The sequence below is a fragment of the Hemicordylus capensis genome, chromosome 3 (assembly GCF_027244095.1).
Source record: "Hemicordylus capensis ecotype Gifberg chromosome 3, rHemCap1.1.pri, whole genome shotgun sequence".
NCBI lineage: Eukaryota > Metazoa > Chordata > Lepidosauria > Squamata > Cordylidae > Hemicordylus > Hemicordylus capensis.
In genome coordinates this window covers 85,475,102-85,498,959 of record NC_069659.1, presented here as the reverse complement: position 1 = coordinate 85,498,959, position 23,858 = coordinate 85,475,102, and positions in this window count along the sequence as shown.

Genomic DNA, 23,858 nt, shown 5'->3' with positions numbered 1-23,858 from the left:
CAGAACTTTGCTGTTTTCTTCACAGCTTCTTTTTGCCTACTCCTTCCTAGTTCCCATTGTATATTCTCTCTTCTGGGAAAAGAGAAGTGAAAGCAACCATAACTACGCCCTCTTGTTTTCTTGCAGTAGGATATCTAGATTTCAACCAAACAGAAAGGCTCCAACTACTTAACTGTTTATCTGTCCCTATTTACCAGGATGTAGCCACCTAATGGCATAGCAGGGAAATGGCTTGACTACCAAGCTAGAGGTTGCAAGTTCGAATCCCTGCTAATTTTTCTGGAATTTTAGTCCCTGGTAAATCATCATTTCAATTTTGACTCTGTTTTTGCCCCTTAGGGATGCTCTCTTCAGTTTTTTCCATGTGAGTTGGTAGAGTTGTCATTTTTCAGAATTCAGCTCCCTTTCTAGAGTCTCTAGAAATTAAATCTCTGAGTGGGTGGGTAGGTGAATGCATTGTGTGCTAGTGCAAGTGCACGTAAATGGGTGCACAACACGAATGCACTATTTGGTGCACAGCATATAATCGGTAGAATCCAACTTTCAGAAGTGTTGATGTAAAATTGGGTGAAGGGCTTGGGCAGTAACTTAGGTATGAGAATAGGTTGTGTATGCCTGCTTTCATCTGTGGAAAGGTGGAGGGTATAGGCTTTGGTAGTCTGGAATAATGTTCACTGTGCGCACTTTATTACCTGCTTTCCTATGCTTGTAGTTAGAACTGTACTCCATGCTTCTTGGCCACAACCTCTACATATTGCACACAATGAGGTGCTTCACACGATCAGTGTGAATCGCCGGAGGGGATTCTGCAGGGAGAGCGGGCTTAGCCCGCTCTCACTCCAGACGATCAAATGGCAGCCCTGGGTGCCTGGATCAGCCACCTACATGACTGCTGGCTCCGTCACGGAGCTGGCAGGTGCAGTGGGAATTGTGGGCTGCGTGGCCCCCGGAAGTTCCAGGATGCCCGCATGAGCACCCAGGACATCCTGGAGAGACCTCAAGCTTGGGAGGCTGCTTGCAGCCTTCTGGCTTGGGTCTCCTTGTGTGTTGTCATTGCACGGAGCAGAGCCATGGAGGCACACAATCAGAAAACCCGAGTTAGTGGAGTGCTCGCTCCGCTAACTAAGGGGAGGGTTACTTTGGCGGGCTAGCCACCAGAGAACCACCAGGCTTGCCCGTGAACCTGCTAGTTCTCATGATGGGGAAAAACTGGGCTGGGCTTCTTTAGCCCAATTTTTCCCCATTTTGAGAATAGCCTCAATGCCTCATCATTGAAACGTTGGAGGGTACTGTAGCTGTCCTATGTAGTGGCCACATTAAAGAATCAACTTCAGTGGGGATTAAAGCTAAAATGGAGATTGGCGGCTGTCACGGAGCCAGTGGCGGCTGCAGGGAGCGGGGACGTGTGGCCCATGGAAGTCCCAAGATGCCCCGCACAAGTGTGTGGGGCATTCTGGGGGGACCCCAAGACTGGGAGGCTGCTTGTAGCCTCCCAGTTGGGGGTCTACACATGAGTAGACCCCCAATGAGTAGACTACACAGTTGGGGGTCGCCACATGTAGTGGCATCACAAGAGCAAGAAAACAAGATTAATGGAGAGCACGCTCCATTAACCTTGTTTAAGGGGAGGGGAGTTAGGCAGGCTAGCCACCTTGGAACCACCGGGCTCGCCCGCGAGCTTGGTGGTTCCGATGATCACAGGAAAGCGGGCTAGGCTCCCTTAGCCCACTTTCCATTGATCATGGGAATAGGCTCTTGGTTTAGTAAACACTTAAAGTTAGGGAATAAAATGAAAACATTACTATTACTGGCCAGTGATCTAACTTTATATGCCACCTAATGGCACAGCGGGGATGCAACCTGCCTAGAGAGCAGGAGGCTGTTGGTTCAAATCCCCACTGATGTGTTTTCCAGAATAGGGGAAACTCCTAAATTGGGAAGCAGCGATATGGGAAGGTGCTGAAAGGCATCATCTTATACTGCGCGGGAGATGTCAATGGTAAACCACTCCTGTATTCTACCAAGAAAACCACATGGCTCTGTGGTCGCCAGGAGTCAACACTGACTCGACGGCACAATCAAATCAAATCAAATCTTACCTAATCTAACCTAATCTTATCATCTAACTTCACACAGAATATTGTAATGGAATACTGGTGTCTCTCCATAGGCTGTCTCACCAATAGTTATTTACATGGGAAGCACTTCTAAAGTTCACAGAGATTAAATTATGTCTCTTCCTAGGTTGAACTTTAAATTACTTTCAAAATTCAGGGTTAAGCACATTGCAGCAGCATCTAGTTCAGATCTCTAAACATTTTTTGAAGGACGGCTATTTGGGCTAATCTACCCCTTTTGTACATTTGGGTTTTGTATATGCCTTTGTAGTTTGCTTTCCTTCTGGCCAGTTCTATATCAGTGTTTACCAAATGTTTATTTTTTCCGCCTGCAAAATGATATTGGTTGTTTACAGAAGCATGGACAAGAGCTAAACTAGCTAAATAATTCCAGACCTTGTAGCACATTTTCAGCTTCTTAAGAGGAAGAACTTCAGTTTTCAATCATTTTTCAGCAAATGTTAAGATTACTGTCATGGAGAGTTAGGAATATAACATGCTCAATTATATAATTTGCATATAAGTGTGTATCTGCAAAGCCAACCTGCCTCAATTTCTAAGTGGCAAGGTTGAAACAATTTCATATTGCTATTTATTGATCTTTCTTTCACCACAGACACTCAGTGTTCATTGACTAGGACAAGCCCAGACGTGCCCTGACAAACAAAGACTTCTCCTGCCAAATGTCTCATACTAGGCTACCAGTCCTAAATCAGGTTATGCCCTTATATCAATTTTTCAGCCTAGATAAAGTAGAATTCAGACATGGCAGAAGTGTTCTTGATCAGGAGAACAGCTGATCATGATAGTGGATAGTCAGCCCATTCCTTTTCAAAGAGGGCAACCAAGATGATCAGGAACCTGGAGGACCTTCCTTATGAGGCAAGGCTACAGCATCTGGGGCTCTTTAATTTGGAAAAATGGTGACTACATGGATACATGATCAAGGTGTATAAAATTATGCATGGAATAGAGAGAGTGAAAAGAGAGAAAATGTTCACTCTCTCTCACAACACTAGAACCAGGGGTCATCCCATGAAACTGAAGATCAGGAAATTCAGGACCAACAAAAGGAAGTACTTTTTCACACAGTGCCTAATTAACCTTTGGAATCCTCTGCCACAGGGTGTGGTGATGGCCACTAGGTTGGATGGCTTTAAAAGGGGCTTGGAGAACAGGTCTATAAATGGCTACTAGTCTGGTAACTAAAGGCTACCTCCAGCCACAGTGGCAAGATGCCGCTAAATACCAGTTGCAGGGGAGCGACAGCAGGAGAGAGGACCTGCCCTCAGCTCTTGCCTGTGAGCTTCCCAGAGACATCTGGTGGGCCACTGTGTAAAACAGGATGCTGGACTAGATAGGCCGTGGGCCTGATCCAGCAGGGCTGTTCCTATGCTGTTATACTCACATTCACAATTTGGAAGTGTCCTGGCACTGCTCCTGGATGTTCAAGTGGTGACTGTGGACAGGAATGCTTTTGCTTTACCTGTTTCTGGAGCGCATGGACTCATGTGCCTTCATTACCTGTACACTTGATTATTGTAATGTGTTCAATGTGCAACTGCCTCTGAAAACTTTTGTTCAAAAAAGCTATTGAATTTGAAGATACTGGTGTATGCATGTGTGCATGTGCATTTTGTACTCATATTTACTTGTTCATCTAGGGGCGCCAATGCACACACAGATATCCAGGAAAACAAGAAGCCCAATTTCTTTTCCCTGTTGGTTGGGTAATGCTCTCATCATGCAGTGGTGCTGAGCACCAGGACATTGAAAACAAGGGGGTGGCCTGTTCTCAAAAGCATCTCTATGTGTGCATTAGAGGCCCATGCTCCATTTGATCATAGACTTTGAGCCACTTGAGTAGGTTCCATTGAAGTAACACTGCTTAGTGGAGGCAAGGGGTAGGAATGGATCTCAAGGCTAGACTTTGGCATAGCCAAATGTCAGGTTTACATTTCAAGACCTAATGTAACAGATTTAAATCCATTAGTAATATAGTGCTTGGATTACACAGAGAGTGGCTTGAAATAAACACATCAAGAGGCATGTATTTGGGACACGTCTCTTTGGGAAGCAGAGACAGCAATTCAGTGAACACATGTGACTTCTACAACTCTATTGATTGATTGATTGATTGATTGATATACTGCCCCTCCCAATTTGGCCCAGGGAGGTTTACAAACAAAACAAAAACAGTCAAAATCAGTCAACAACAAAAACAAGAATCCTAAAATACCATAAAACAATGAGTTAAAAAACAATTAAAAAACCCTAAAATAACTCCAGTACATTAACACCCCCCCCCCCAAAAAAAATTCCTGGAAGGCCAGTCCTAACAGATAAGTCTTAAGGGCTCTCCTGAAGGTCAATAAAGAGTTCAAATTACAGATTTCTGCAGGGAGCGCATTCCACAGCCCAGGCGCGGATACAGAGAAGGCCCACCTCTGAGTCATCACCAGACGTACCAGTGGTAACTGGAGATGGACCTCCTCAGATGACGTTAACATGCAGTGGGGATCATGCAGAAGAAGGCGCTCTCTGAGGTAACCTGGACCTAAGCCATTTAGGGCTTTAAAGGTAATAACCAGAACTTTGTATTTTGTGCGGAAAATATCGGCAGCCAGTGCAACTGTTTCAAAACAGGCATAATATAGTCTCTCCGAGTTGCCCCTGAGACCAATCTGGCTGCCGCATTTTGAATGAACTGAAGTTTCCAAACTACGTACAAAGGCAGCCCCACATAGAGCGCATTGCAGTATTCAAGCCTGGAGGTTACCAGTTGATGCACCACTGTTTTGAGGTCATCCTCTTCAAGGAATGGACGCAGCTGTTCAATCCGCCAAAGCTGATAGAAAGCACTCCTGGCCATGGCCACCACCTGAGATACCAGCGTGAGGCTTGGGTCCAGTAGTACTCCCAAGCTGCATATCTGCTCCTTCTGTGGGAGTGTAACCCCACCCAGCACAGGGAGATCTAACTCATCCCTCAGATTCTGAGCCCCTACAATAAGCACATCTGTCTTAACTGGATTCAGCTTCAATTTGTTATCCCTCATCCAGCACATGACTGCCTGTAGGCAGGCATTTAGGGAATGAACACCATTTCCTGATGATGCAGATGAAAAAGAGAAGTAGATTTGGGTGTCATCAGCATACTGATAACACCCAACACCAAAACTCCTGATGACCTCACCCAGCGGTTTCATGTAGATATTAAAAAGCATTGGTGACAGAATGGAGCCCTGGGGGACTCCATATAACAGCTCCCATTTTGAGGAGCAACTGTCACCAATCTCCACCATCTGGAATCTACCCAAGAGATAGGAGCAGAACCACTGCAAAGCAGTGCCTCCTATCTCCAACTTCCCCAGGTGACCCAGAAGGATACCATGGTTAATGGTATTGAACACCGCTGAGAGATCCAAGAGAATCAACAGAGTCACACTCCCTCTCTCGATTCCTCGGTAAAGGTCATCCATCAGGCCGACCAAGGCTGTCTCAACCCCATAGCTCATTCTAAAGCAGTTTGAAATGGGTCTAGATAATCAGTTTCCTCCAAAACTGGCTGGAGCTGGTCAGCCACCACCCTCTCAATCAACTTGCCCAACCAAGGGAGATTGGAGATTGGCCTATAACTATCCTTCGCTGAGGGATCCAAGGAAGGCTTCTTAAGAAGAGGTCTAACTATTGCCTCCTTCAGACATGGAGGCACCCTATCCTCCATCAGTGATGCATTTATGATATTAACTAGGTCCCCTCCAACTATCTCCCTCCTAGAACATGCAGCCAAGTCGTGCAAGGGTCCAGAGAACAAGGGGTAGGCCTCACTGCCCCAAGCAGCTTGTCCACATCCTCAGGAGTCACAGATTGAAACTGATCCAACCTAACACTGGACACCTCCTTCATAGACCCTGCAGAAATAGTGGAGTTCAAGTTGGTCCGAATAAAGGAGATTTTGTCCAGAAAGAACCCACCAAAAGCGTCACAGCAGAGCACCTCCAGGTACTAATTTAAAGCAGAAGGAGCAGAAATTATACTCCTCACAATCCAGGATAACTCTGCCGGACATGAACCTTCGGTGGCAATGCGTGCTGACCAAAATCCCATTTTTGCCACATGCAAAAATAATAAACCTTCAAATAACCGCATACGCCTTCAAATGGGTCCTATGGTGCATTCTGTCAGATTCGAATCGAGTTCTCCTCCACTTCTGTTCCAGTCGCCTACCTAGCCGCTTCAGCCCTCGCAACTCCTCGGTATACCATGGGGCAATTTTTGAAGCAGGTCTGGAGGGAGGCTTAGGAGCAATCGTGTCTACGGCCCTGGTGACTTCCTTATTCCAGGTTCCCACCAGGGCATTGACAGAATCACCGGCCACCCTAGCTTCAAAACCCTCCAAGGCCTTTTGGAAGCCTATCCAGCAGCCTTTTGGGGCGGACCATCCTAATAGGTCCATCACCCCTGCAGGGGTGGATTGTGGCCGTGATACCAACCTTAACCAGGTAGTGGTCCGTCCATGACAATGGGGAAACCACCGGATCCCCCATGCACGGAACACCCCCCCTGATCCAAACAGGAGACCAAATCGAGTGTGTGGTTGGCAACATGAGTTGGTTCAGAAACTAATTGGGATAGGCCCATAGTTGTCATGACCACTATGAACTCCTCAGCTGCACCAGACAAGCCAGCCCCAAAGTGGATACTGAATTCAGACACCAAAAGCCTGGGAGACTCCAACACCAACTCTGCGACCAGCTCTGTCAGCTCAGTTAGGGAGCCAGTTGAGCAGAGGGGTGAATGGTACACCAACAGAATCTTCAATCTATCCCTAGTTCCCAGCCTCAGAAATACACACTCAATATAAGTCAACTGTCTCACAGGGGCCCTGGTAAGGGAGATGGTATTCACGTGGACCACAGCCACTCTACCTCTCCCCCGCTCACTTCCCCTGGCCTGCTCCACAACAGAATAACCTGGAGGGAGAAGCTGAGCCCACATTGGACCACTCACCTCCCCCAAACAGGTCTCAGTTATACATGCCAGGTCAGCTCCCTCATCCATGATCAAATCATGGACAATTTTGGTCTTATTCTGAACTGACCTGGCATTACAAAGGAGTAAGGCCAGGCTCCCTGGGTAGTTATTTTTTTCTCTCCAAGGCCTTTGAGTTGACAGAGCAGTTGGAAGTGGAAATAGTTACTAAATTACTAAATTTGCTTCCCCTGTAATGGCCAGCTGCTCTGCCAGTGCCCGTTCTCCTATTCCCCACCACTACAGCAATAGCCACCCCAGGGCTGCCGGATGAACCCCCCACACCATCCCACTCAAGAAAGCGCAAACACATCTCATCAAATAGGCCTGGCACAACTCAGGATGATAAAAACAGCCTTCTAACCCAAACCTCCACCCACCCACGAACCTTCCCCCCAGCCCTCAGTCCCACCCCGAAGGCCCGGCCCCTTTGGTGGCTGGCTTTGGTGGCCGCCTACAGGCAGGCTCTGGCCATGCTGTCGGCCAGCCACACCTCAGGCATGCCTTCAGTAATTTAAAAGCCTCTGGCAACCCAGCAGCCCCTCCTGCCACGAAGCACTGTTGGGCTAACACAAGTGTTAGATATCAGGCTCTTCTGAAGGCAGCAGCTGGAACAATGCCACAAGCTGGCAGGCAGCTCCTCATCCAGGGTAGAAGATGGAAAATACAACCCAGAGGGGGCCAGATGTAAAGTCCAGGCGAGGGAGGGAGGGGGGAAGTCACAATTAGGGAAACACTTGTATCTGCCAGCTTCAGCAAACGAAACATTCACTTAGAGTAATGTTTCATTATTAAACCCAACCTGTATGCAATTAGATAAAAGTAAATATTAATTTTATAAAAACACCTTTATTGCTAATCTCTCCTCTCCATTATTTCATATGTCTACTAAATAATGAACTGTCAGCACATAAATGATTCCAAGATTTTGTAGCCAAGCAGAAATGAATTTCCAATCATTTAATTAAGGTATATTTAGTGTTTTAAAATATATTATTAATAAAATACAAAGCTGAGTGTTTGCGTTTAATACAAATCTTTGTGATGGTTATCCCTTGCTGCACCCAGACAACCAGAACTTCTCAGAATCTGTAGAATAGCAATGCTATCTTCCATAATTTTCTAATGACTTCTCTGAGTGTTAAGAAACATAACACAAACTGTTGTGTTAAGAAACATATAGCACAATGTAACAACCAAAATTGGATCTAGTGAAAAAAGTCTATGTAGGCAGTCAGGATGGAACCAGCGTGGTGTAGTGGTTAGAGTGCTGGACTAGGTCCGGGGAGACGCAAGTTCAAATCCCCACTCAGCCATGATACTTGCTGGGTGACTCTGGGCCAGTCACTTCTCTCTCAGCCTAACCTACATCACAGGGTTGTTGTGAGGAGAAACTCAAGTATGTAGTGCACTGCTCTGGGCTCCTTGGAGGAAGAGCAGGATACAAATGTAATAATAATAACTCAAAACATTGAGCCAGTTCAGATGATAGCCCGCTGGCACACTTGATAAGGTTGCTGAGAAGATGCCCACCCTGACATCATGTTTCAGCATGTCCCCAACCTTATTGTGTGTGCTGAAGGGTTATCATCTGAATCAGCCGGTTAAGATTTATACACTGCCAAGCTTTATTCCAGTTAGTTCAGAAGTCAAACTTTGCAGCTTCATTATACTATTCTTCTGCAATGTGGGAAAAGCATGGAAGTAGAAAATGAAGTCATGCACATGGCTAGTACAGGGATGGGGAGGGTGCGTTGAACCTACCTCCCCCCGCCCCCCAGAAAAGGCAGGTTGAACCTACCTCCCCTCGCCCAACAGACAACTGCCCGGCTCCTTTTTGGTGCTCCATCACTCACACACATGATCCATGCAGGGCAGATCACTGGAGGCCAGGAAAACAAGTCCCAGCCTCCAGGAATCCCAAATTGCACCACGTGAGCAGCACAGTGCATTGGAGGAGTCCCTTGTGAGTTGGGAGCTCTAGGCACCCAACTGTGTGCACTTGGGCTGAGTGCAGCCTGAGCACACACACGACCCAGACCTGGGGTTGAGGGTGTGCTTGAAGGCACGGTTAAGGGCCGGGTCAAAAATTCAGGCTGGTAGGGACAGGAATGCTGGGATTGGGAGTGATCCCACCCCTTCACATGAACAGCCTAACCCAGGCTGTGCTCCCCTAGCCTGGGTTGGCCTGCTTGTGTAAATAGCCGCAAAATCTCACCCAGCTCAGAATTTAATGTGAGCTAAAACTTAATGATTTAGCCTGCATTCTCCCAATTATGTTCATCCTGATTAAAGAATTAACCAAGATTGCTGAATCCCATAGAACCTGTCATGAGAATGCAGATTCCCTGGGCAATCTTGGTTTAACTGCTGTGGTTAAACTTCATTTAACCAGAATGGATAATCAAGATCTGCTCTTGTACCTTAAACACGTAAATATTTAGGCTGCACTCACATGTAATGTGAAACTGCAGTTATAGGTTGGTAAAGGTTGGATTCCCTGAATGTCCAAATGTGTGAAACTGCGGTTTCAAGGCAAAAGCAACTTGTGGTTTCCCTTGCCAAACTCCAGTTTGAACCTTTGGTTTGTAATGAGTTTTGCTGCCTGAACCTGAGCTTTTGCAGTGGCACTGTTATGTCCAAATGTGAATGCCGTTATAACCATGGTTTCATACAATTTCTGGAACCATAATCATAGAGAGCGTGGCCCAGACCCATTTGTGATCGTGCTCGCTCCATGCCTGCAGCACTTATCATTGGCTGCCTCTTTGAGCATTTGCCCCACCCCCTGTCTCTGATCTAATAAAGCAGTTGCCTGGCAACAGGCAGCAGTTGCCTGCCACATCTCATCCCAAGCTTCCCAGCCTGTCAAATGGGAAATTCACATGGCAGCATGCCCTCTTCCCACTCTGTCCCTTGTTCCCCACTCCTGGCAGTCAGGAGCGGAGTGGAGAGGAGAGGAGAGCTGGTCTTGTGGTAGCAAGCATGACTTGTCCCCTTAGCGAAGCAGGGTCCGCCCTGGTTACATATGAATGAATAGGAGACTAGAAGTGTGAGCACTGTAAAATATTCCCCTTTAGGGGATGGAGCTGCTCTGGGAAGAGCGGAAGGTTTCAAGTTCCCTCCCTGGCTTCTCCAAGATAGGACAAGATTATTATTTTTTAATAGGACAAGATTTTTTTATTGAATCAACAAACTACCAAAGCATACAGTACGTTGCCAAAGCACAATTATACACAAAGTGGTTGTTTGTACATCATATATCTACAGAGATTTACACACAAGGATTTGGAAACCCACAAGGTTATGAAGTATATGCAGGTAGTACTGTAACTCGGGGATGGGGGATTACAAGGCACATCAGGTAATCGGGGGGGTTACGTCCAACGTCCATTTCCATAATTTGTCCCATTGCTGTTTAGAAGAGATACTCTTGTCTTTTTGCACATAACCATAGAAAGGGCTGAGAGAGATTCCTGCCTGCAGCCTTGGAGAAGCTGCTGCCAGTCTGTGAAGACAATACTGAGCTAGATAGACCAAGGGTCTGACTCAGTATATGGCAGCTTCCTATGTTCCTGTGATAGAAAGGGGATGGGATGGCAAGATGGGCATTATGTGCTTAGGTCTCTGAAAATGAGACAATAAAGATGTATGTTCACAAGCACATGTGGTTGTGGGGGCAACATAAACAGGGCAACCCCATTAGATCACTGGGAAGACACATATGGCAGGGTGGTGATACCCAGGGTTAGGTTTAAAGGGCAGGCTTTACCAATACCATTTCACCAGGGAGTCAATCTGTCAGATTAAAGTCTCATATTTTGGTTTTTCCGGATTATGCTCCTGGGACCCTTGGATCAACCAAATCTACATAATGTATTTTTTTGTTTGAAGGAATTTTCAAATATCAATACCATCCTCTTCTTTAGAAAAGCATTTAAAAAGGTGTCTATGTCAAATTGCAAGGCTAAAGAAGAAATTAAGATCCTAGAGAACCAAAGCCAAATTCTAGTCAGTTGGATCATTTCTAAATCTTTGGATGAGTCTTCCATCTATCTGGGAAACTTATCTAAGAAGAATTTTGCAATTGTTTCAACATGTGTTGATTAAGACTCCAGGACACTGTGAACTTAGAAAGTTTTTTCCTGTTCTTAGCACTAAACATTGTACCATATTCTTACCTTCCATTTCTAAAGAGGACATGCTATGGAGTATAACTTCAGAGATAGGAAATACACATTTTCCTATAGAGAACTTGACACTAAAATATGCCACCAGAAAGTTGGGCTTTGGTGGCAGATTTTAAGTCTTTTAAAACTTAAATTATTGTTTCCGTTTTCACCCAGTCTATAAGTTAAGTAATTGTTTCAGATTTCACCTGTCCTTAAAAATTACACTTGGTGCAGCAAGATGCATTTAAACTGCTCTCTGTCTTGGACTTGATTGCCTCCTGCCACTAATAGCCAGCATTTTAAAAGACTGGGTCAGAAATTGCCCTTTTTGAAAAAACCACACTAGCAGGAAATAGCCTGTAATTTAAGAGCCAATCATTTGTTAACAATTTTAAAAAAATAAAACCCTGGGGAAAGAGAACAAAGTTTGCCCAAGTGGATGATTCTGAGTTATATGTCAGTCTTTAACATAGCTGGTGGAATGCAATATATTTGCAGAGATCGTCAATGCAATCTGTTTGCACTAATTATTTAGCACTTACTCTCTGTTCTCATGAGCAGGCAAGCCTAGGCTTAAGCAGCCAAATCTGGGCTTGGCTGCCCGTGAGAACCGCTGGGATCCACACGGATCTGAGAGCTGCTGCAGTGCTAAACCCAGGACCAAAGCCTGGCTCTTAGCCAAGGTTAAGGGTACTTTTCCCGGCTCTTGAGATTGCATGTAAGTGTGAGCTGCTTGAAGCTTGCACTGACATAGAGATAGGTACCTAGAGCACCCAACCCCTGGGGGAATCTCCCTAGGGTTGCCAACATTCCATTAGCAGAATGAGGGACACAAGTTTGGGGTGGCTGGCTGGGGGTGCCTGGGGGTGTGGCTGGGCTGGCTGGGGCGGGCGGGAGGTGTATGCAGTGGGAATCAAGGGCCTGAGTATCAATGATGTATATGTTATTGAATTATATGCTATTGAATAATGCCAGCATTGTTATTACTTAGAATATACTCAAGTTATACCCCTTTTCAACCAAAGACTTCTCAAAATAGTTTCCATAGCAAAAGGAATAAAATGCCCCCACAGCAAGTATTTTATACTTCATGGTGTATGTTCTGTAAGCTGTTCTGGTCGCTGTTGCAGAAGCACACAGGGGTGGGGGAGAGTGGAGTGGAGGGTCATATAATTCTTAAAACAAAATAAATAATGTTAAGAAGAAAGGTGGGAGTCAAAACCATGCATCACCCAGAAACCTACAAGCAGATCCCTATCTACCTTTTGCTCACCCGAGCCTAACTATTCCCCAGAGGAAGGCTAGCCAGCCTGGAACTCTCCAGCTGCTGGTGGACTATCATTGCCATCATCCTGAACCACAGCAGCTGGGAATGATGGGAGCAATAGTCCAGAAATGGCCAAAGAGCCCCGAGTTGGCTACACCATAGTCAATGAGCAGATTCTCACAATTGGCCAAAAGCGGGCTAAGGGAGCCTAGCCTGCTTTTGGGCGAACGTGAGAACCACCGGGCTCGCAGGCAAGCCCAGTTTCCTGAAAGCAAGTAACCCATTTAGGTAGTCCTCCCCTTAGACGAGGTTAGCGGAGCAAGTGCTCCGCTAATCCCATCTATTTGATAGTGTATTGTTTCAGTGTGGCTCCGCGATGCGGCAAGAGATTAGGAAACCCTTGCTGGGAGGCTGAAACAAACCTTTCGGCCCTGGGGGTCTCTCCAGGATGCCCCGCGCCCTCGCGTGGGGCATCCTGGAACTTCAGGAGGCTGTGCGGCCCCTGATCCCTGGAGCCCCTGCTGGCTCCGGGATGGAGCAGGCAGTCATGTGGGCAGCGGATCCAGCCACCCAGGGCTGCTGGTGTGCTCATCTGCGGGGAGAGTGGGCTAAGCCCGTTCTCCCTGCTAACCCCATTCAGGCGAGTCTCATTGGTCATGAGACTCGCCTCACTGACTTGCAGGAGCTCTTTCAGCCTCCAGGAGTAATTATTACAACCACAGGAAGCTCCAGGTGAGTTAGCAGCAGGAGCTCTCCATGTTCTGGCTGGACTTGGTAGCAATGCATTTGTAACAACAACAACAACAACAACAACACAGCTCAAGCCCCATGATTTCACAAAGTTTTTTGCTTCACACAGACCATCCCACTTAGACATAGATCAAGCTTCAGGTGGAAAATTAAGAGAATAGCCCAGGTTTACACACAGAGAGAGAGCCAGAAGTGGTGAGTCAGTTAGTAGGAGTCTGTGGGTCTATTTACATTTGATAAGTAAATGATTAGCCACATGCAAGATGAAAATAAACTCAGGCAATTGCTCCTGCAGGTTTGCAGAGCAACTGGGGCTGCTTTTGTGAACTTTGTTGTTTCTTTCACATTATAATATGGAGTTCACCCAGACTTCAAAGGGCTCAGTGAGTGCACTGAGGGATGAGAGATAGCCCCAGGCTCTGCCAATAATATGGGGAAAACAGCTTCCCGTATGGGACAAGAGATTTCTTCTCAGATACAGGACTTCCTGCATAATACAGGACTGTTGGGAACTCTAAATCCCTCGGTGTACTGCGCTCGGCATGTGGTGCACTGTGAGATTCAAGGAGGCTGGAATAATGAGTCCCAGCCTCTGTTTCCCCATGCTGCCGGGAGTAGTGTGGATAGTCACCTGTGCTGGTCTCAGCAGCACTGGTTGTGTGGGTGCTCAGCTTGTGCACTGCTGAGGCTCAGAGTGGTTGACTGGAGGAAAGTCAGTCAGACCTTGCCTTCTCCTGCTCTGCTACCCGACCGACCACGTACACTGTCCAGCGAATAGCCCCTCTATCTGGAAATGTTAATTTAAATGGAATTGTAAAAACATTTACCCACTATTATCTTATATATCACATTGAATACCATGAATGTGAAATATATAATATATATATATATATATATATATATATATATATATATATATATGAATGTGAAATATATATTTTTTGCTTATATCCATTAAAAATGTTGTAAATACAAAGATTTCCATTGGTAGCTTAAGTCTACCGAAATAACAAGAACCTGAAGATCTGCATGCTTTGCAGTTAAGAGGGTACGGATTTTTAAACTATAGGAATGGAAAGAGAAAGAGAGAGCAAATTTATTTGCCATATTATTTATGCACACAAATATAGAGACGCAAGTTTGGGTGGTACAGAAATATTCTAAATAAATAAATAAATATCACAATGCATTCTCAAGGTGGCGCAGGGGTAAAACTGCTGTCCTGTAACCAGAAGGTTACAAGTTCGATCCTGACCAGGGGCTCAAGGTTGACTCAGCCTTCCATCCTTCCGAGGTCGGTAAAATGAGTACCCAGAATGTTGGGGGCAATATGCTAAATCATTGTAAACCGCTTAGAGAGCTCCGGCTATAAAGCGGTATATAAATGTAAGTGCTATTGCTATTGCTATTCTGAGAAATATGTAATTGTTCTGAATCATCAAGGGAGACCCATTGAGGAAAGCCATGTGGGCAGCTGATACAGATATGCACCTGCAATCAATCTGTATCACAGCAGGGTCTCATCTGGGCCCCACTGAACATTTTAGATGCATTGTTGATGCCTGTGAGAATACATACTCATCCAAGACTACTAGTTGTATGTAAGAGGTACAATTAGACCTGGATTTCACCCCATTCATAGTCCCAGATTGTTCTTAAAACCAGATTGTGCTTAAAATCCAGAGTTATCTTGTGGCTGTTATCTGGTGGGTGTCTACCTTGTGTTTCATTTTATACTGTGAGCCCTTTGGGGAGAGAGAACCATCTTCTTATTCTTTTTCTATGCAAACCACTTTGGGAACTTTTTGTTGTTGAAAAGTGTATACAAATAATAGTAGTAATTTATCCAGGACAGGTGTCTAGGACTTGCTACAGGCATTCTTGCACCTTGGATGGAACAATAAATCAATATTAATAATAATATAATGATGATGATGATGATGATGATGATGATGATGATAATAATAATAATAAAAAATAATGTGTCACATGTTGAGCTGGTCACATACAAGTCAGTCTTGGCTTCAAAACTATCAGTGTTGACCTTGAAAACATAAAAATGAAAAGCAGCGGTATTGGCATAAATATATCAGTCCTGACATGGTATTCGATGAAGATCAGCGGCATGGATCAGGGAGTCATTCTACAGATGATGGGAATCAGTACATCCCAGGTACAGACCATGGATGTAGCTGTAGATCTTGTGAAGTGAGCGATCACCAGACCTGGACACCACTTCAGAATGAGACAGCTTTGGCAGATTCCCAGAAGAAATGTTGGGAAGAAATAGATTTATCCCTAGCAGGACTGCCATAAGCAATAGAAGGGAAACAGATTTGTGACAAGTTCGGTCAACATACCTTCTCAGTGCTCAAGAGAGGATAGCTACCATTCATCAAAAGCATGAAGAGCCCGTTCCCCTTCAGGGGAAGGGGGAGTAAAGGGGGGGCACTTGCAGTACTCTTCTTGAGATGGGGTGAAGATATTCCTACCTTGGTCTTCTCTTGCATCTCCCCCTTTCTTTCACAGCAATGCTACAAGCCACGTCTCTCACAACGGAGTCTTGTAGAACAGCATTCTTGCCACATTCCTCGGTTATTTCTGCAGGCAGCAGCAATTCCAAGCATATCTGCTGCCCCCCATACTTTTTAAGACCCTGGGTTTTAAGAGGTAAAGAGTCCCACCTTCTGCTTTCTCTTAGGGGAAAACTCAGGTCTTTTCTATTCAACGTCTATAGCACTGCTTCCAGAGGGAAGAAGTCCACAATCAGCCAAGGGCTCTTATGCACGTTCTGTATTGCACACCACCAACCCAGCTGTGGTTGAGGCAGTAATAGCACTAAAGCAGAGTAAACCTACCCCACCTCCAGCCATCCTCCACCCTCTTTCACGCATGCCTTGGCTTGAAACTAGCTGGTCACACTAGTAACTATTGCCATGTTTCCCTCACAGAAGCAGTCAGCTAGTAATGCACTAGGAAAGTTGGTCTGATGCTTGTATTATGTATGTATGTATGTATTTAGTTATCTGCATTTCTATCCTGTTTTTCCTCTGAGGAGCTCAGAGTGGTTTACGTTGTTATTTTTAGCCTCATAACAACCCTGTGAGGTAGATTAGACTGAGAGTCACCCAGTGAGTTTAATGGTTGAATGGGGATTCGAACTTGGGTCTTCCTGGTCCTAATCCAACCATTATGCTATTCTGGCTCTCCTAGAAGCAGTCAACTAGTAATGCACTAAGAAAGTTGGTCTGATGCTTGTATTTTTGCATTCAAGAGTGGGAAAAGTCTCGTGTATATATAAGAATTCTGCACATCTGGCAACATTATACAGGGAGAAGGCTAAGCTGTAACTTGTTTCTGTGATTTCTTGTTTTGTTCAGAGGTGTGTGTGTGTCTGTGTCTGTGTGCGTATGAGATGGGATGGTGGGGGTGTGCTTTATCACCTTACCTGCTGTTTGTTTTAAGAGAATTTTTAGTTGCCACCTGTGGCCCATACTGTTTAGGATATCCCGAGGAAGACTTCCTCCAATATGAGCCTGCCCAATCATCCAGATGATCACTGGAAGCTATGCTCCATGAGCAGGTGGCCATGCAGGAGAACAGCTTTTCAGCAATTGATCCAAACATTGGAACTACCTCCTCTAGTTCGTCTTCTCCCTGCTTATTTTCTGGTGTAAGATAAGACCATTATCTTATAATTATAAGACCATTAGTGCCATTGGACTAACAGCTTAGTGTCAGTGGCTTCATTAGGATTAATCTGGTTTAAATCCACTAGGAAGATTTTTAAAAAATCCACTAGTGAGAGCTAGCAAGAACTACCCACAATAATATCAAAATGAGAATAATATATTCAGCAAAACTCCTTCTAATTCAGCTTATCTGGGTTGCCTATGTACCAACTGATGTTCCCAATTTCCACAGCATGAGTGCCTCAAAGACCCTTGAAAGAACATGTTGCCTTTCTCCCTTTACTGCTAATGGAAGATTCAGAGAAGATGGAATGATAGTTTTCAGATGTGGCTTCTTTTATTCCTGTTTCAGGGTACCAATGGTTTCCCTTTGGTTGTTAAGCACTTCAGGACCACTGAGGCATTTAATATAACATGTAGTTCGGCCCCGAGTATATGAAATATGGAAATCCGAGGTATAAAAAGAGATGTTTTTACTAGCACACGTCCTCCCAGACCAAAGAGGCTATACTAGAAAAAAATTAATATTTTGATTATATAATGAAATTATGCAATTCTTTACAGAATTGCTGAGTTTGTTTTCATACAGTTTTTGAATCCTTGTATGTGTCTATGTATTCTTTTTTGAACGGGGGAAGAGTATAGCCCTCTTCAGATACTAAATTTGCACCAGTGTACATGCTTTCACTTGGACAGGCAGGTCTGAAGTCCTGCCCCCCCAGCCCGTCACTCACCCTCCTGACCCTGCTCTTCACACTTACAACAGCATAGATCTATTTTTTGCTTTACACCATATTCTTATTGTTCTTCTGTGGGAAAGATATTGGGAGGCGGGCAAAGAAGGTGGGTTTGTGCAGCTGGGCCCAGGGGCCCATCATCACTTTTTGTCCCAGGGCTCACTCCAACCTTGCTATGCTTCTGATCTGAAGCCCAGATTTCTATAGTATTCTGCAGTTTCACTTCTGAGGCCAGCTTGTTACTTAAGCATATCTGAGAATATGTAGGCTGCTCTCATATGGACAATTAGTTTATTGGGATGTGAGTGCTCATAACTGTGTGGTGGCTTGCAGTTATTTGCTCTAGTTAGAACCAGATTGGGATCTGATATCTTTTCAGGGCAGTTTTGACATACCTTTCCCACATGCTAAGGAAGATGGGAGAGTGTGTAGAATTTACGTGTAATGTGAGGTGTAATAGAATAAATGTCTATTCATGTATTCCTAATGCAAATGCAAACTAAAGATAACCTTCACACAGAATGAAAACAAATATGCCACAATAAACTGGCAGAGACTGAATGGCCCATTTCCCTTGGTCTTAAAGAACTTCATGATGTATGAATTTCCATTTGAGATTCAAACAGATGTGCAACATAAAAGTATCTGAATGTTATAAAAATAACATTTTTCGCCTAATTTCCAGTAGGCTTATGAGATCACCCGGAATTCTGTGTGTGTGTGTGTCCATGTATTCCCTCCTATCAACTTTGCAACGCTTGGACCAATATGAACCAGATTGGGTACAGTTGTAGGGACACATAGGGACACTTCAATGGCATAGTTTATGATGATGTCATCCACCCCAATCCAAAATGGTGGACATGTAAACTTTTGATGCGCAAGTGGGCTAACTTGTGAACCGCCTAACTGATTTGAACCAAATTTGTTAAAGATGTAGTGACACATAGGACTGCCCAAAAGGGTGTGGTGTGTGATGATGTCATCCACTCCAATTCAAGATGGTGGCCATGTGAACATCTGAGGCACAAGCAAGCCAATTTGTGGACTACCTAACCAATTTAAACGAAATTAGGTACAGTTGCAGTGAGTGACACACAGGGACACCTCAATGGCATAGTGTGTGATGATGTCATCCACGCCACTTCAAGATGGCAAAAACATAAACATTTGAGGCACAAGTGGTCTAACTTGTGAACCATTTAATCGATTTGAGCTAAATTTGCTGCAGCTGTAGGGACACATAGGGACAACTAAATGGCAAAGCTTGTGAGCATGTCATCCACCTCAATTCAAGATGGTGGACAGGTGAACGCAGTTGCCTATTAAGATCATCTGGAGATATGGTTTGATGTCAATTTGTTTTGTGGCAACTTGAGACTGGGCCTTCTCTGTGGCTGCCCCAGGGCTTTGGAAAGCACTCCCTGCTGAAATAAGAGTGAATGAAACATCAGCGTGATTTCTTGAAAGAGGGTAGGTGACCCCTGCGCCCTCCCATTATGAAACCTTACCTTTTTTTTTTTAGAACACCCTTACTTTTACTTGTCCAGATCTCATGGTCCCACTTCAATGAATGGAGAAGCTCTATGTAGAGAAGTGTTGCAAATGAATGCAGAATTCCATCGGTACAGGATCTCTTTGTGCATCAGTACACATGCATGGAGTTTTGGTCTGGAGTGGGTAGAGGTGCTATCTCTTTAACTTCTTCCATGGCTTTATGTGTATCTACATATGTGCCCATGAAAACATTTTAAATACCACAATTAATGTTCTGAATTTTCTAAGAATGCCACATTGAGCATAAAAGCTAATAATGTATTAGTAAATCCTAATAATGACCTTTCTTCATCTGCACACAAATTCCAGTTCTTGCACACAACCAAAATGCTTTCCCACAATATTTCTTTCTTTTATAGAAGTGGTAAAAGAGAGGCTATTTCTATTAAGTAAAAAACAATTAATAAGACTTCTACAAAGTACCATAATGGATTTTCCCCCTCATCTGCCCCATTAGGGTGATTAAAATCATTTTCATGTGATGCCAGCTGAAGGCTCCTTTCCCCCCTCTCAACAAACTATCATAAACACTTAATCTCCTTTGTTTATATTTTTCCTGCCATATAAGGCCTTTAAAAATATATTATTGCTATCTCTAGGACTGTACTGTTTGCTCTAAACCTTTACAGATACATCAATTCTTTCATCTTTTTCCAACGTTTGTTTTAAAAAGGATTAGAATGGGCTTTGTGGGATTCTGCACTTTCCACTAAAACAACATTGTTATCAGAACCACAGGCCCTTCTTTCAACCACCACTTCTTGTGCATTTTTGAGCTCATTGTTGAGCTGCTTTCTGTCTTTTTCAAGCATTAATACCAGATCAACTAAATGTTTTCTTCAGGTATCCAACTGCTGAAATGTATTAATGCAGTGAGCCTCTTGTATGCAGCTCTATTTTTTAAATATTTATACAGTTGAATATAAGAAGCTGCCTTATACTGAGTCAGTAAATAAAAACAAAATGACAGATCCTGATGATGTAACCAAAACCAACAGAAACCACTAAAGATGTGTGTACATATATATAGCCAATCCCAGTCAGTGTACACATCCGACAATATTGAGCTACATGGACCAATGGTCTGTCTTCGAGGAGATAGAATGGACAGGTGACGGGAGAAGACCGATGGATTTCCACTGAGAAGTACTCATCATCCAACATAAAAACTATAGAAAGACACTACTGCTGATATTTATCAAAGATTAATTGAATTTGTTGGACAGTTGAAAAAGACACATTGAAACAGCATATAATACCAAAAAACTGTTGTGGTTCCATAGTTTTGATATTATTGTCCAATTGTGTGTGTGTGTGTGTGTGTGTGTAAATATAGAATATAGTTACAAACTTTAGGTTTTTACATCATATTTATATTTATCCAGATCACCATATATATTTGATTGTTATATTATCTATCTATCTATCTATCTATCTATCTATCTATCTATCTATCTATCTATCTATCTATCTATCTAATATAACAATCAAATATATATGGTGATCTGGATAAATATAAATATGATGTAAAAACCTAATGTTTGTAAACACACACACACACACACACACACACACACAATAGGACAATAATAAACCCAGCATGGTATAGATTAGTTATACAATACAGTTTATTCCTTAAACCTTTGGCCCAGGGATGTCAGTGGAACTATTCCTATGGTTACTAGATCTTACAATGGGCAGGGGCCTTTTACCTTTACTTGTGCCGAAAGAATAAATGTGGAAAGTGAAACTTCTTCTATCACTGCAGATGGGGAAAACATCACCTGACAAAAATCTCCTTCCTACACACAATATCTAACAAGTCAAGATCTGTTCTCTATTGAAAATGACATCCCTGAGGACAGCTTGAAACTAGGGATTTGCACGAATCAATTTTTTCAATTCAATTTGTACCTGAATTGAATCACCCCCGATTTGTTTTGGGTCTGAATCTGGCCAGCTAGCATAGGAGTGATTTGTTTTGTCCACAAATCTCCCCAAACAGGTAAATTCAAGTACAAATCATTTTGTACCCAAATCCATTTGCACAAACAGCAGGCACAGGCAATGATTCTCTCAGCAGTAGGAAGTGGGTGGAAAAAAATTCTTTTCTCTTTTCCTCTATCAGGAAAGCAGGAACAAAAAGCAGAGAATCCATTCCAGGCAACAGGCAAGCAAGGCAAAGCAAAGCTCCTCTGGTGCATGCTCTCTCTTCTCCTACTAGGCAGAAAGGCAGAATGGTGGCTGGCTGTATCCTTAAGTACATTTGCAAATCCCTCCTTCAAACTCCCCTACCCTTTCCCCCTCTTTGACCCTTCCCCTAGCCAATGCAGGGTCAGTCACCCCTGGCAACACAAGATTTGAATGGAAATGAGCCAACCTGGAACCAGGGGGGAATTGCTAGCCAATCATTGCACAGTGTAAATCACCAATCTGAAGCTTGGGAGGGCGGGATTTTCCAAAAGATTTCCTGACACAAAATGGAGAAAGCAAGAGAGATTGCCACAAAATGGAGGTCTGACTCTACAAATTTTCCAGGTCTGAAATCTGGGTGATTTGTTTTGGACCCGAATCTGGCCAGCTAGCACAGGGGCGATTTGTTTTGTCCACAAATCACCCAAAACAGGTAGATCTGGATACAAATTGTTGTGCACCTGAATCGATTCGCACATCCCTACTTAGACCATGCATACTAGTAACTTGATTTCTCGACACTTGATTGCCATATACATGATGACTTAAATGTGTGAACTGTTTTCAGTGAAAAAATTCATGATTGGAGTAATATAAATATTCTATCCATGGCCCATTCTGATATCCATATCAACACTTGATATGCATGTGTGAATTAGTCCATGAGTCCCTTTGATCTGGTGCTGGAACACTTGCACCAGATCCTATATTTTGTGGCCCAATGGTGGTGAAGAAAGAGGCACTATAACTCAGTGGTAGAGCACATATTTTGCTTGTATAGGTTACAGGTTCAAATAAATGATAAGGTAGGCTCATATGCTCTAGTGCTGCTGTGCAGTGGAGCACAGAATAAGACTGGGAATTAAAGGCACCTCCCTATATTTAGGAAGACCAGAGAGGTGCTATTGGGGACCAGCAGCGGGTAATTATGGGGGCCCTCTACCCTTGGTTCTATAAATTGATTGTAAATGAGAAATAGTTGAAGACAGGTGTGGAAATGTACAAATGTATCTTTTCTTTAACATTAATTGAGTCTCCATATATAATTCAATTTATCTGCATTTAAATAATTCTTAGTTTTTTAATCAAACCATTCGACTATAAGACACAGTGCACTGACTGGGTTTCCCCTCCATTAACAATATTGCGATTGCATATTGCGATTGCATAGCATATTCTGGACAGCTTTCTAGTTTGCTGTATTGACTTCAGGAACCTTTGTCAATCTGCCCTTCATTGGTCACCACCTACATGGGGTGAGTCCTGAGTGAGTCATTCTGCCACCACCACACACAGGCCATGGGTACAGAGGTGGTCTTGGGGATCAGCAGCAGGTAACTCTGGAGGCCCTCTGCCCATGGCAGCTGCCCAATTATGCAACTCCAGACAATTATGCAACCATTATCTCTCACAAGGGGAAAACGTTTTATGTAAACGCCTATATTGCTTTCACTGACTTTTCCTGTGGCTATCCCACATGTTGACTTGCTTTGTTTTTCTGATTAGTAGCAGCTGAGAAGCCTCTGTCCAGAAGGAAACAGAAGGTGATGCTCTAAGGCCATAGTTCCCATGCAATCTCATGGGAAAGATGAGATGCCCTATTTACCTGAACTGCCACTGGTGACACATAAACATTAGATTTTGTTGAGTAAATTCCCAGCCATTCTATTGGCTTAATTACATGCTTGGAAAGAGAAGCATAAGAACAACTGTAAAACCTATAAAATCCCACTGTACTTCTTCCAAGACCGGATGAGGCAAAATCTGTCATGGGTGATTCTGTTACACTGTAAAATATTTGGAATGTAGATGAAGATATGCATGTTTCCTCAATATCATCTTTCACTATCATTTTGAAGCTGCATAGCTTCCATAAACTTCCATCCAAGTTTTCCATGTGGACAGTTCCTGAAAGTTATCTTCAGATGGGAAACTAAGATTAATAAAAGTGTTTATGACATTAACTGTGACCTTAAAGTTTTCAGTGTGCTGAAGCATTCCTGTTGGAGAACAACTGGCAATTGCTATAGCTGTGCAAATACAGTGCAAATATTAGTTTGTAGTACAAAAGCTAAAACTGTGTCCAGTATCTTGCCATTTAGTCAGACTTCTTGTTCTGCCTCACCCTCACCATAAAAAACCTTTATGGGTTAGAAAGGATTATTCCATTGCTCTTCCTTCTGAAGCCACAGCATATAGGATGCTGATTACAACAACCACCATGAATGCTGTCCATGCGTGTGCTTCTAAGCATAGTGGCTCATAGGCTTGGACAGCCTCCAAAGTACCATCCTACATCTCATTACAGAGGAGTAGATGGAGCAGTGATATCACCAAAAC